Genomic DNA, 14,081 nt, shown 5'->3' on the forward strand with positions numbered 1-14,081 from the left:
TATCCTCACATGTGCTCTGTTGCCCCCAGGCCCACTCTTTACTCCTCTTATGGTCTCCTTCTGAGCTTCATAACCTATATATACACATGCACACCCACATACATACAAATATGTAAACATGAAAAGTGACAGAACACAAGCTATTTGTTTTTCTGAGGTACAGTTGTTTCTCGTACTATAACGCTATCAAGGCCCATTCAATTTTCCTGTAAATTTCATTTTTCTTAAGTCTCAGTGAAATCCCACTGTGCATATACATACTATATATGTACGTATATTTTCATTATCATCCATGTGTTGATGGACTTGTAAGCTAGTTCTGTTTCCTTGCTATGGTGAGCAATGCAACAATAAATATACATGTACAATGACAGAATAGAGTCTTTAGGATATATTCCCAGAGTAGAATAGCGATATCATATTGTCATTTTTTTTTATTAATTTCCCTACTAACTTCTATAATAGCTCACTAGTTTGTTCTCACTCCAGCGGTGAATAAGGGTCCTTCTTCCCGTGCATCTCCTTTTCCTAGTTAACTGTTGTCTACACTGGTCATCAAGACGATCCAACTGATGCTTCTTCCTTCCTGGATGATAACTTCCCTCTCCTCTGCTTCATGATTAACTTCCATATCAGTTTTCCCATATGATGACTGTGGGCCTGATTTGTTTCTTATATGGTTTTTGACCATGGATTTGTTTCATTGTATTGTTGTTCACCATGGACTTATTTTGTTGTCTTGTTTTTATGATAAATTGATTACCTTGGTAACTTGATTTTCAACATTTAAAATAAAAGATGACATTTGTGACCTGGTTTGTAGACCAATTTCTTACAAATCTTTCTAAGATTTTTGAGGGCTAGAGAGATGGCTCAGCATTAAATAGTTCATACTGTTCTTCCAGAGGGCCTTAATTTGGTTCCTTAAACCCACATCAGGCTGCAAACAGTCACCTGTAACTCTGACCCCAGGGGAACAGACATCCTCTTCTGGCCTTCACTGATACCTGCACACACACACACACACACACACACACACTTTTTACATTAATTTAAAGACCTTCTCTAATTGATTATTCCACCCAGGAATGGTGATTACTTTATGATTACTTTATCTCTCACATAAGCAAGATCACTTCTCTTTGAGTGACTTGGGGATACTGAAATGAGGCAATCATAGGCTACAGAGGAAGCTTATAGACACTCGTGTCCAGTCTCAAATTTTATGGATGAGGAAAAAAAGACCCAGAAATACCCAAAATTACAAAACCAGGCCATGGAAGGCCTGAAGGCCAGAAACCCCCATGAAGAATGAGATCTTCCATGGACAAACTTTGCACTGAAATGTTGCTACATCCAACTGTACGAAGCGATGCAAGATCTGGGGTACCTGAGGATATGGTTCTCAGGGAACATGATAGCATGTCAAAGGTTCAAACACCCTCTCGTGTCCAGACCTACATGTCAGGACAGGAATGACAACCACATTAGAAGGGTATCTCACTGTCAGACTCTCACTGGAGTTCATTGTTCTATTTGGGGCCAACAGTTTATGAGATCATGGCCATCTCAAAAGTGTGCTTTCTAGAATTTTCCCAAACTGGAGAAGTGTGACACAGCTGTCAGTTTTCCATGAGGGGGAGAAAACAGCACTCATTTGCCAGTATGGAAGACTACAAAGCTAATTTTACATCAGCTGGTTAATTGGTTCCCCTTGCGATGATGCCCGATGCTACTGTAGATGCTGTGCTGAGAGCCCTCTTCTCCATCAGTATGATGCTTTCCTTTCCCTGGCTGATGTGACCTGGAAGTCTACACAAAACAGAACTTTGGCCCCATCCTTGGAGCGTCTGCTACTCAGCATCTACAGAGAGGTACAAGCATTGAATTCCTGCTATGTTTGCACATGCTGCTGCTGCCATAGGCCAGAGAACAATTCTTCAAGAACCATTGAGGAAACTGTTAAACCAGAAATCACAAACCACGCCTCCCTTCTTTATCCACTTCCCATACACACGTGTTCCTAGACATGAGTCACGTTGTCACTTGTGTCCTTTCCTCTTGCCTCCTTTTACTTATTGCCTTATTTTTAATGCTCATGTTTTCCTTCCCCAGTTCCTCCCGGATGCTTCCCATACACTCTCTCTCTCTCTCTCTCTCTCTCTCTCTCTCTCTCTCTCTCTCTCGATATTGGGTTGGGAAGAGATGGAGAAAGAAGAATCTCTTGCATAACTCTTGAAACTCTCATCTGAATTAAAAATGGTCAGCTGTCAACCTCACTTTTGCGTCTGAAGGTTGGTTATTGCTCACTCTCTAAACACTCTAGCCCAGATGAAAAGAAATTCCAAAAGCAGATTCAGTTCAATCTGCCCTGTAACCTTTCATGGATACCTGATGGGAAAGAAGTTAAGAGAATAAGCAGAGATACTTGGTCTCTCTTCTTTCAAGACCCCTCAAATGTCCCTTAAGTGTTGAACAGGTTTTTTTTATCTTATTTCTCTTGAGTGATTTAACGTGTGTGTGTGTGTGTGTGTGTGTGTGTGTGCGCGCGCGCATGTATGTGTGTGAAAGAGAGAGACAGAGAGAGAGGGTCAAGAATGACCCTCCACAGTGGAGGCTCAGCACTTGCCCATCCTCCCTGTACTCCCACTGCTGCTCCGCAGTTACTCTCTCCCATAGCTGCCATTTGGAATCATAGTCTCTAATGGTGAGTTGGCCAGAGTCAGACTCTGAGGGAGCTGAGTCCAAATATAGCTATAAATAAAATAACAAATCTATTTCAAAAGAACTTCATTCAGCTTCTGATGGTATCCGGACAGAATAATGGGAGCTCCAGATGGCTTTGAGGCCCTCACAGTCTCTTTCTGTGCCTTCCTGGCTGAAGAGCCCTGGGCACATTAAATCCAACAGGTGCACCACTACGGTGTTTTTCTTCCTTGGCTCCTGAGGAAATCATAAACCAAATATATTACTAGAGGATGGTTTCTGGGGTACCCTGTGAGCAAACGAAGAGGGAAAATGGATCAACAACATGCCAACAGGGACAGTAAATCAACAGAGTAAAGGAGGATTTGAATAGACTCTCCCGGGCCTCCAGGGCTCAGTCAAGGACAGGGCCCCTGTCAGTCAGGGTGCAGCCTTAATGTCAAAGCCAGCTGGTGCTGGGAGCCCGCCGGCCCTGAGGAAATGATTGAGCCGTCTGTCAGTTGCCTGGGAGCCACTAGAGGCCAATGTGACTCCAAGGGAAGGGTGGTGTTCCTGTGCCCAGAGCTGCACTTCCCCCAAGCACTGGCTCCCCTGCTCAAGGCCTGCTAAGCTGAGCTCCTCAAAGGCCAACCCAGAAAGAAAGATGAATAATCACCACCCCCACTGCACCTCCCTCCCCACCCCGCACCCCAGAAAGGGAAGGCTGTAAGATTGATGTGCACAGGTCACAGGTACTCCTCCTTGGCAGATGAAAACCATTTTGTTCCCAGATTACCAGAGAAGTGAGCAACAGGGGGTTACTGGAACTGAGGAGGCAGAGAAGACAACCAGGAAGAGATTTTCCCAGAACCATGTGATTGTAGATCTGGGCCTTAACTGCAGCCAGGCTGTCAGAGCCTTGGAAACATCCATTGTACTTCAGCCTGCAAGATTCTCCTCTAACCAGAGATGCAGACGGCAGCCAAGTCAACACCATCATTTCCTATCAGCGTTATTAGATGTGTGATTTGAAAATCAAAATGCCCTTCATGGGCTAGTCCCTAATAGGATAAGAGCCTCCGTCACTACTACAGGAATGACTGCATTTACACTAAGTTTTGTATTCCTTCTCAGCCTGCTATAAATACATACATATGCACAGACAACATGCTCCACAATACACATGCATACAAAACAGACAAACATATGTGTGAGAATGCACAGCAACACACACACACACACATCACATCATCTATATACATCACCACAATATGTATAGGATACACACAATATAGGCATATATACATGTATACACACACCCCATTACCACATACACCATACCACACCTACATGGATTCTTCTTTAAGCATTCAAAAACTTCACTTAAAAACATTCTTGCTCTTAAGAGTCTCTGCACAAGCTCTTACATTCTCTATTCTGTTCCAGTCATAGACTCTTCTGGGGACAGAGCTCTCAATGTCAGGTGACCATATAAAGGCTGCTCCTCTTTTCTCAGCCCTCATCTGTGGTTCATGTTCACTGCGAGAAAGTATTTTGTTTTTTTGTTTTTTTAAATTGAAGCAAATTTCTCACAAGCCTAAGGAAAATTAACACAACTGTCAAAGTATCTGTGCGGTCATCCAGTGTAAAGGCTTCTGGGAACTTCGCCACAGTGCTCGTCAGTCTAAACTTTAGAAAAGCAGAAGGTCAGAAACACAAGCGCTGAGTCCCGGTAAAAACATGTGAAGGGCAGCAGGCATACCTGTGCACGTATGCCCGAGAACACATGCATAAGTGCATGCACACACACACACACACACACACACACACACTCATGTCACACACAACCATGTCACACACACAATCACACATACACACAATCACCATATTACACACACACATTCAGGTATTATTTCCTTGATATAAAATGTCTGAGAACCTCAATGTAGTACACATTAAGTAAGCTTTTAGAACCTAGCCTTAATCTTTCCTCCTGGTTTCAAGTCAGTTGTAGATATTGTACTACAAGGTTGCCTCAACCTCACACGAGCATCTTCTGTCCCTCAATGATGAAACACAACCTTGACAGTGAAATGTCACCTATAGGACAACTTTCCAGGTACCAAAAGTCACCAACCTGAACTGAGTGAAATCTGCATCTGGGGCTTTGTAAATAAATTTATAAATAACTGCCCCTGCCAGAGTCTTTGTAATCACTTGTGTCAACCCTCTGGAGCACTCATGGATACAGCCTATCTCAAGGGAAGGGTTGGAGCTTTAGGATTCGCCCAGACCGTGACATGTCCAGGAATGTGAACTTATACTAGGGTAGTTGTATTTGCTTTTATTTAACTATTATTATTATTATTATTATTATTATTATTATTATTATTATTTCTCTCCTTTGTTTCCATATTCTGTCCAACACAGACACAATTCATTCTATATTTCCCAATATTAGGAGGAAGATAGTGAATTTTGTCCAGGTTCATCCCCACGTACAGAGATCCCAACTTAATTAAAAATATAATTACATAAAATTTGACTTATTCAGTCTGCCTTTGGCTTTGATTTCTGTCTCCTCTATGCCACCAAACAAATGACCCCAGATCAAAGTGATCTCATGAGAAAACATCTTACGAATGACTGCACTGAGCTGTAGCATACTTGCCTAGGTTGTTCAAGGCCTTGCTTCCATCTCCAATAAAAGAAACACAGAGACAGACACACAGACACATGCACACATGAGAAGTGGGGTGAGAATGATCCATAGATTTACTTGATATATAGAGAAATAATAAAATGCTGAAAGTGAATTCTGGGAAGAATCATGTGGCATTAGATACAGCTCACTCCCAGACATCCCCCATGATGAGGTACAGAGACCTACATGTCCTCTAGACACCATGTGCACCCTTGGTACAATAGCATCTTTAAGCTGGTCTATCTGCTTATAACTTTCTAAGTCGTCTTTTCTCTACAACCACTTTGGAAATCAATTTGGTGGTTTCTCAGAAAACTGTAAATAGTTCTACCTGAAGACCCAGCTACACCACTCCTGGGCAAACACCCAAAAGATGCTCCACCATCCCACAAAGTCACTTGCTCAACTATGTTCATAGCAGCTTTATTTGTAATAGCCAGAAACTGGAAACAACCTAGATGTCCCTCAACTGAACAATGGATACAGACAATGTAGTACATCTACACAATGAATACTATTCAGCCATCAAAAACAAAGACACCATGGATTTTGCAAGCAAATGGATGAACTTGAGAATATCATCCTGAGTGAGGTAACCAATCCCAAAAGGACACACACTGTGCACTCACTTATAAGTGTATACCAGCCATAAAATACAGGATACCCATGCTACACTCCACAAACCAAAAGAAGCTAAACAAGAAGGAAGGCCCAAGTGAGGATGCTTAAATCTCATTTAGAAGGATAAATAAAATAGTCATAAGAGGCAGATGTGGGAGGAATGAGGGTTGGAGAGATGATGGGGAGGCAATGAGGGGGTTTCAGGATCAGGTGTGGGGAAGGACAGGAGATGGTCATGACAATGAATGGAAATCTGCAACTGACAGGGATAGGGAGGTAGGGTGCATCCCCAGGAAGAGACAGAGACTGGGGATAAGGTGTCCAAGAATCAATGAGGGTGACCTTAGCTGTGACTCACAGCACTGGGGATATAGAACCTGAAGAAGCCACCTCCTGTAGCCAGGCAGGAACCCCAGTGGACAATAGTGACACCAACCCACCCACAAAACATCTGACCTAAAATTTGTCCTGTGTCTGAGAAATTCAGGGAGAAGGAATGGAACAGAGACTAAGGGAATGACCACCCAATAACCAGCCCAACTTGAGACCCATCCCATGGGCCAGCCCCATTCCTTGGCACTATTAATGATGCTCTGTTCTGCTTGCAGACAGGAGCATGCTGTCCTCTGAGAGGCTCCACCCAGCAGCTGACTCAGACAGATAAAGACACCCACAGCCAAACCGTGGATGGGGTTTGGAGACTCTTATGGAAGAATACTCAGGAGAGGCACCCACCCACTCATAGAAGGGGAGTGGGGAGAAGGATTATAGGAGGGTGTGACCAGAAGGGGGCAGTGAGCAGGTAAGTAAAGTAAGCAAGGTGAGCAAGTAAAATATTGATAACAAAAAATTTAAAAAATAAAAAATAAATTGTGTTTTCTCATATAAAATCACATAGACCACTTTGACTCAGTTGGCATTTTAGGAACTGAGAAAGGCAGATATTATTCCTGAAGGTACAGAAGAAATCTATGACATGGGTAGATTCTCTAAAATAATTTCATTATTTTGATGTCAAAAAACAATTGTTTCTAAACACAAAACGTACTAAAGCCTAAAACTAAGCCTCTGCATTGAAGTTATAGAAATGCCTTTTTAAAATCAGCAATGGCCTAGAATTCAGCTTAAAAACTGAACCACGTTTTGATTCTGTCTTGCAAAGGGGTCATTGCACACAAGATTTGAGTTCTCCTTAGAGCCTTCCCATCTCTTCCTACAAGGCTGAAGAATTTATAGATGCACAACAGTCAAGAGCATTTCTCAGAGAATAAGCAATGTAGTTCATGCAGACGACATCTGGGAGGTCACGTCATCCTCTCTGCTCTCATATAAATCCTGCTGATTCGGTGAATTGTTTTCAAAATTCATGACCAAAGTGATGTGTTGTACCAGAAAAAGTTAAGGACTTCCAGCCAGAGTCCTAATGAGACCATTTTCAGTTTAACAGTGCCTGTGACTAATGAAAATGCTCCTCTTGAGATAGTGTGAGATTTCAATTTTATTAGTCCTGATACCAAAAGAAGCCCCTCATCTCTGCTTTAAGATACTTCGGTGGTTATTATTAGAGAACTCCATTCTGGCCCTTGGAAAATATAGTGCTTTTTGACACGACAAACTACACACCTCTTTAGTGTACCTCAGGTCTGGTTTCTAACTATGGCACACACATACACACACACTCTCTCTCTCTCTCTCTCGTTCATGCATCATAATAAAAGACCAGAAACTAGATTTTTTTTTGATTTACCTCCTACCACCAAACATTTTTAGAAAGCTATGCTTTTACAGCACACGTTAGGATCATAAATGCATTAATGCATAAAACATTCCATTATTCTTTCTATCTCCTCCTGAGAAGGAAATGGTGATAGAGAGAGATTAATGGACACACCAAAAAGCCATCCAGGAAATTAGTAGCAGGTCTGGGATTAAACTTCTGAGTTCCTGCCACCCACTGTTAAGTTGAATCCAATATTCCCCCAACTTCTCCAGATTCCATTTAAAGTGCAGTGGATGTGGGGGAGGGGGACAACACCGTTAGTCCTGCTGGCTAGGTATGCCAACTATCAGCATGATCACGTTAAGGGGTCATGGGACTTACTTCCATTCCAAGTCATTTAGAAGCAATCTGCGGTGTCAAAGATATTGCCCTAGGCAAGGAATCTAAAGATGGGGCTCTTAGATCAGGGGGCCCTCAGACCGTATTATTTCCAGGTTCACACAGAACTGTTGAGGGAGCTGTCGCAGTGAAGCTGTGAACAGTGTAAGATGAGGAAGTGTGTGCTCAGTGTTTCGCAAGGGCTTCTTTGTTTGCTCACTCTATTACGTGATCATCACAATTATGTCACGCTAGGTCCCTGAAGTGCCTGGACTAAGTCCCTGACACCCAAAGCAGGTTGGGGGTGGGGTATTGCATGCAACAGTGAAGGCCAGCAAAGCTTCCTAGATAAACTTCTTCCCAGCAAGCTGATCTTGGGAAAGCTAGTTACTTTTCATGATTTCAGCTTTATTGTTGTGTCTGGAACCCAGATAGCTTTAGGCTCTGCACTATACACAATTATAGTGAGGAAAGAGGAGATGTCCAACATACAGCTCTTTACAAAGTTGAAGGCTCTGAGTCCACAAAAGGCGCGACCATAGGTGTGTGTGAGCACCCAGAATAAAGGAGTTGGGTGCTTGTCCATCTGTTATAAACCCTATAGCTTGTCCATCTGTTATAAACCCTATAGCTTGTCCATCTGTTATAAACCCTATAGCTTGTCCATCTGTTATAAACCCTATAGCTTGTCCATCTGTTATAAATCCTATGCTTTTGTTGTTAGTTCCTTGGTTCCAGAGTAGCAATATATCTGGAGCAGAAAAATATGAGGTCGAATCTCAACTCTCTGACTTGCATATGCCCTTTAAGAATGAGGTTGCCTTTCTGAGACTGTCCTTACTTGTAGATAGGCAGGCCCACATTACTATATGCTCAGATTTGGACCGCCATTGAGGTACACTGTGAGAAGGTGTGTCTCTGGATATTCCATTGATGAGTCTGTACTGGCAGAGACCTATGGCCCACTGCCGCTCCCATATTTTATAAACGTTTTTTCTTCCTTACCTGCCTAAGGCATTCTAGAATTGTATCGGATTGGCTTTGATAAAGATCTGAAGGGCATCTCTGGGACAGAAGTGGAGGGCAGATCTTCAGGAAAGAGAGGGACACAGGGAGACGAGATGAGGGGTGAGGGATGGACTTGGAGGTGGAAGGATGAACTGGAGTGGAGAGGTAGACCTGGCCACATGGCGGGACACATGCCAGAATTAGGCCGGATGGAGTAGTCAGGAGACTGACCAATGAAGGCCTGAGCTTTAAAATATTAATAAGCCTCTGTGTCATTATTTATATCACTGACATGGCCAAGATGGTCTTGCTATAGACCACAGCAAACAGCTGTGACTTAAAACATGTCAACTGTAATTATTATCAGCATGAGTTATATAAAAATATAGTCCTTCTATACATTCCAGTGTGTCGGCATGGCCGGTGCCTGGGTCATCCCACCGAGGGTTCTGGGTTTGCTTAGAGACTTGCTGCTCTGCTTTCCTAGCCAGCACTGACCAAAGAATGAAAATTGCCTACAGAGGATGAAAACGAACTGTCCTCGGGTACGTCCGAGGAAGCAAGAACGTGGGACACAGCAAGTGCTCCCTGTCATGGAGTTAGGACAACATAGAAACTGTCCGACCTGAGACTCTGTCTTCCACTAATTCAAATAAGTATTGAGCACCTTTTAAATACCTTGCCAGATACAGAGGAAGATTTTAAGAACTACCAGCCTAAGTTTTTAAAGTATAAGACTTATCTCTCCTTTCCCTTAAAGTCCTAATCTAATCACTTAAATGACACTAATGCTGACTCCAGAGCAGTGGCCTTTCACACGGGTCACCTAAGATCATCTGAAACACAGATATTTACATTACAATTCATAACAGTAGCAACGTTACAGTTATGAAGTAACAATGGAAACCATTTGATGGTTGGGGTCACCACAGCATGAGGAACTGTGTTAAAGGGCCACAGCAGTAGGAAGGCTGAGAGCCTCTGCTCTAGCGAGATGGCTCAGTGGTTAGACGTGCTTGCTGCTTTTCCAGAGAACTGGGGTTCACTTCCTAGCCCACAGGTCAGGTGGCTCACAACTTCCTAGAGCTCCAGCTCCAGGGAATCAGACATCCTCCTCTGGGCTTCTCAGACACCCACAAACTTGTCAAACACATAAATGCAAGTTTTAAAATAAGTCTGAGAAAAGAAAACGGAGCCCTACCACTCACAGAGCAATTCATGAAGTGCTTTCTGCTAGCTTTGGTCTGAGTGAGACCAGATAAAGTTCAGGGTCGGTCCTCTCCAGGCCAGATTGAAAAGGCCACAACTATAGCACATTGTAGCATGTATCAGTGCTTTCTGCAGTCCACGGACTTCACACTGGCTCACTTCGAAAAGGAACAGCACCTACCTGTTCTACAACAACATGATACCCAGGAGGGACAGTGTTGTACCTAGGAGTTCCACTTTAGGCTATTAAGTAGCCAAATGAAGACATGATAAGAAGGGCAAACTTAACACACACACACACACACACACTTCCAGCTGTTTACTTAAACATGACTAGGCACATGTGAGAATATTGGGGCTTCAGCACATCTAATCATGTTTCTCCTCACTCATAAGAAACCAGCACACCCCACTATTCTGATGAAGTCTCTGGGGTTTGACAGACAGCCCTACATGGCCACTATGTAGTGGTCATTCCCTGTATCAACAGTTAGCATTCCCTGCTGTGGGCCAGAACCTGCTTGGTCTTTCTCATCAATTCCTCACATGTGAGTGGCTTGCCAAATGCAGAAGACAGCCCATGATATTTGGGGAAGTAGAATCATGTACTAAGCCTTACATTTCTTAAAGTAATTAGCCAAAGTTTGAGAAATTTCTCAGAGTGACTGCAGCATTGGGCCAAATCGCAAACCACAGAGATATTTGCAGCTTAAATGTTCTTTAAGTAACTGCAGTAAGTTACCACAGCTTCTCGGAGGGTTCCCCTTTTCTGCCGATTGCACATTGATACCTCTTCCTAATGACTGGCCCCATCAGAACACTATGGGCCTTTATAGGAATATCTCATGCTTTGAATAATTTATTCATTGTGTTGGGAGGGGAAGACCCCCTCTTGGAACTCACCACGAGACCAAGAGTGATCAGCCTTGAGCATCGAGTGTTGAGCGTCAAGCAGGCTGTGCTTCACAGGTTTAGTACAATGCATCACAGAAAGTTAACTGAGAAGGAATTCACAGATGAGCCGCAGCCGCCCCTACATCCTCAACATGATCTAATGAGTGTCGCCGGGGCTGCGTCATTTCAGGTTCAGCCAAAGCCATCAAATGTTAGTGTCAACAACAATGTTGCAAACAATTGCTCCCTTAGCTTTTAGGGTCGATGCCAACTGTCCTAGTGAACTTTAAGAAAGTCACTATATGTTAGGATAATGGTGCCCAATAGCTCAGCTGTCACCCTACATCTTGATAGTCCGTGGTTCCCCAGCAAGATTAAAGGAGGTCAGAATGCCCAGCAGTCCCTTCTACAGAACATGAGGCAGCAGCAAGGCTCCTATAGGATGGAGGTGCACTGACATAGGAAGAGAAGTTGGGCTATTCCTAGCAGTCACACCATAGTAGTGTACAGGAGCAAAGATTCCCGGCTTAAGCTTTTTACCGTAGGCATTTCCCTCCTTCCTGCTAATTTTTAACCTTATCAAACAAATAGAAATGAATCTCGGATAAGTAAACAAACAAACAAAAAAGGTAATTTAAATGTTTGTTGGTCTGGAGAGATGGCTCAACAGTTAAAAGCATGTGCTGTTCTTGCAAAGAATCAGGGTTAAATTCCTAGCACCAAAATTGGGCAGCTGGCAGCCACCTGCAATTACAACTTCAGGGGACCCCACATCCTCTTCTTGCCTCTGCGAGGACCTACACACATGCATGTGTGCATACAGACACACATGTACACATAAATAAAAAATAAGACTCAAAAAATTTTAAACATGTCTCCCACCAGCGATCTCTATACATACAACAGGAGACCCAAACAGAACCTTCTGCTCTGTCACAGACTTGATCTGGGTTCTACAACACGCTAGTTAAAATTCTCATGGTCACCCAATGACAGTCAGTCCCTAGGAGTTCTGGAATGGCTGTAAATCCACCATTTCCTGCAATTCATCAAAACCTGGTCTTTAAATGGTTTTGACTTTCTTCAGAACCGTCACCATATATCACAGCCGTTGGCAGTCCCCTGCGCCCCTCTTCCCATGTATGGCTGGCTCGCCTTTCAGAGAGAAAAAGTATTTTCACCACAGGAAAACGCAGGATGGAGTGACCTCAGATGAGACATGCCTAATCTAAGAGGGATGGTTGTTCATGATCCGAAGTGCAGATAAATCGAACGAGCTTATCTCCCGGCAGAGCTAGAGTCAGAAACAAAACAGCGCAGTGCCTGATGGGATGCGAAGAGGAGGAGAGAGCCGACAAGGAACCAGCTGATTGACAGCAACATCATCGCACTGAAAGGAAACAAGGGGCGGGATTCTTGCTTCAAATTGCTGAGTGACTGACTCCTCTCTGGTTTCAGCTCCAGCACCATGACTTCTCAGTTCGAACATTCAGTCTTAGTAGTCAGTAGGTCACTATAAAACCTGTCCAAAGACCCCATCATTTCTTCCTCTAAGGCAAGAGGGGGAAAGAGATGTATACTCTATACATCCTTTTAAAAAATGCTAGAAGTTGAGATTTCTTCTAGTTCATTCCTGGGAGTCATTGGTTGGCTATTTAATGTCCTCAACCATAATTTAATTACCTTCAATTATCTAAACCAGTGTTTGAGCTTCAGGATGTAAGTATAACTGGAAGCACAATAAGATATACTAATATTATTTTCTGCTCACAAAACCTCTGAAGACCGTCAGACTTCCAAGAGAAATGGCTCTCCCTGCGAGCTCTATGAGCTGCCTCTGCGGCCTCTGTTTTAGTCTCTGGTTGCCTGTGTGTTCAAAGTTCCCCGATGTCCCACGTCTCTGGTTCTAGCCTCATTTCTTGTACAAGTTGTGCTTTCTCTTTCACCAGTTTACTGCAGAATTCAAAATTCCAGTGGCAAGAAGGAGGTCTTTAGGCTTTGTTAATTTACAGGGGTGGCAGGGTGGTTTAATGTGTAAAGATGCCAAATCTGATGACCTCAGTTCCATCTCCAGAACCCCACACGGTGGGAAGAAAAAGTCACTTGTGACAGTTGTCCTCTGACCTCCACATGCACACCAGACAAACATGCGCGCGCGCGCACACACACACACACACATGCTCACACATATGCATGCCTGTGCGCACACACATCACATACACAATATATAGAGGTTCCTTTTGTGGAGTACAGCTCTTTCCTACTTGGGAGCTCCCTGTTTGTGAGTACAGTGAATGGTGTGTCTCACCTGCTAGGTCTGCCCCTCCATGATGTCCCCCATTTCACATGGAAAGAAGAAAAACAAATCACTGGCTACATACAAAACTTGGCTCCTGTAATTTACTGGCTAGTAAATTAGAAAGCCAACGCTCGGATTTGTTTAGTACTGTGCTTAAAGGAGAATTTGCACTTGATTAAATCCAGTCTAAGAAAAGGACTGCTGCCTACTGTGTCCTCTGTGGGGTCCAAGAGGCCAGCTAAAGGAACTCATCTGCAGCAAAGGCTGTCTCAGAAGTCACTTTCAGGACACAAACACACTCAAGTGGGATCTGGATGGCTGTTCTTTTAATAAGGCAAATCATCAACAGAGAGAGGTTTTATAACTCATTATAAAATTGTATTAATAAGAAGAACTTTTAACTGAATGTCACAATGTGCCACATGGACAATGGAAGTAACCACCCTCTGCTTCCACTTGCTCCTGGAACTGGGAATGGGCCTGGAAATCCCAAGGCTACATATTGAATGGGGGAAAAAAAATCTAACAATTTTTCCCTCCTTCCCTCCCTCTTTCCTTCTCTC

At 43.4% G+C, this 14,081-nt stretch overlaps 1 long non-coding RNA gene across 1 annotated transcript in view; it reads left to right on the forward strand.

The window, feature by feature from the left end:
* Positions 1 to 14,081, forward strand: part of LOC147006292 (uncharacterized) — a 60,934-nt gene that overhangs the window by 21,622 nt on the left and 25,231 nt on the right. The window contains exon 2 of the long non-coding RNA XR_015046619.1: positions 6,619 to 6,812. This is a non-coding gene — a long non-coding RNA (uncharacterized LOC147006292). The remainder of the gene's footprint in view (positions 1 to 6,618; positions 6,813 to 14,081) is intronic.

The sequence above is a fragment of the Mus caroli genome, unplaced genomic scaffold (genome assembly GCF_978045245.1).
Source record: "Mus caroli unplaced genomic scaffold, Mus_caroli_1 scaffold_1, whole genome shotgun sequence".
Lineage (NCBI taxonomy): Eukaryota > Metazoa > Chordata > Mammalia > Rodentia > Muridae > Mus > Mus caroli.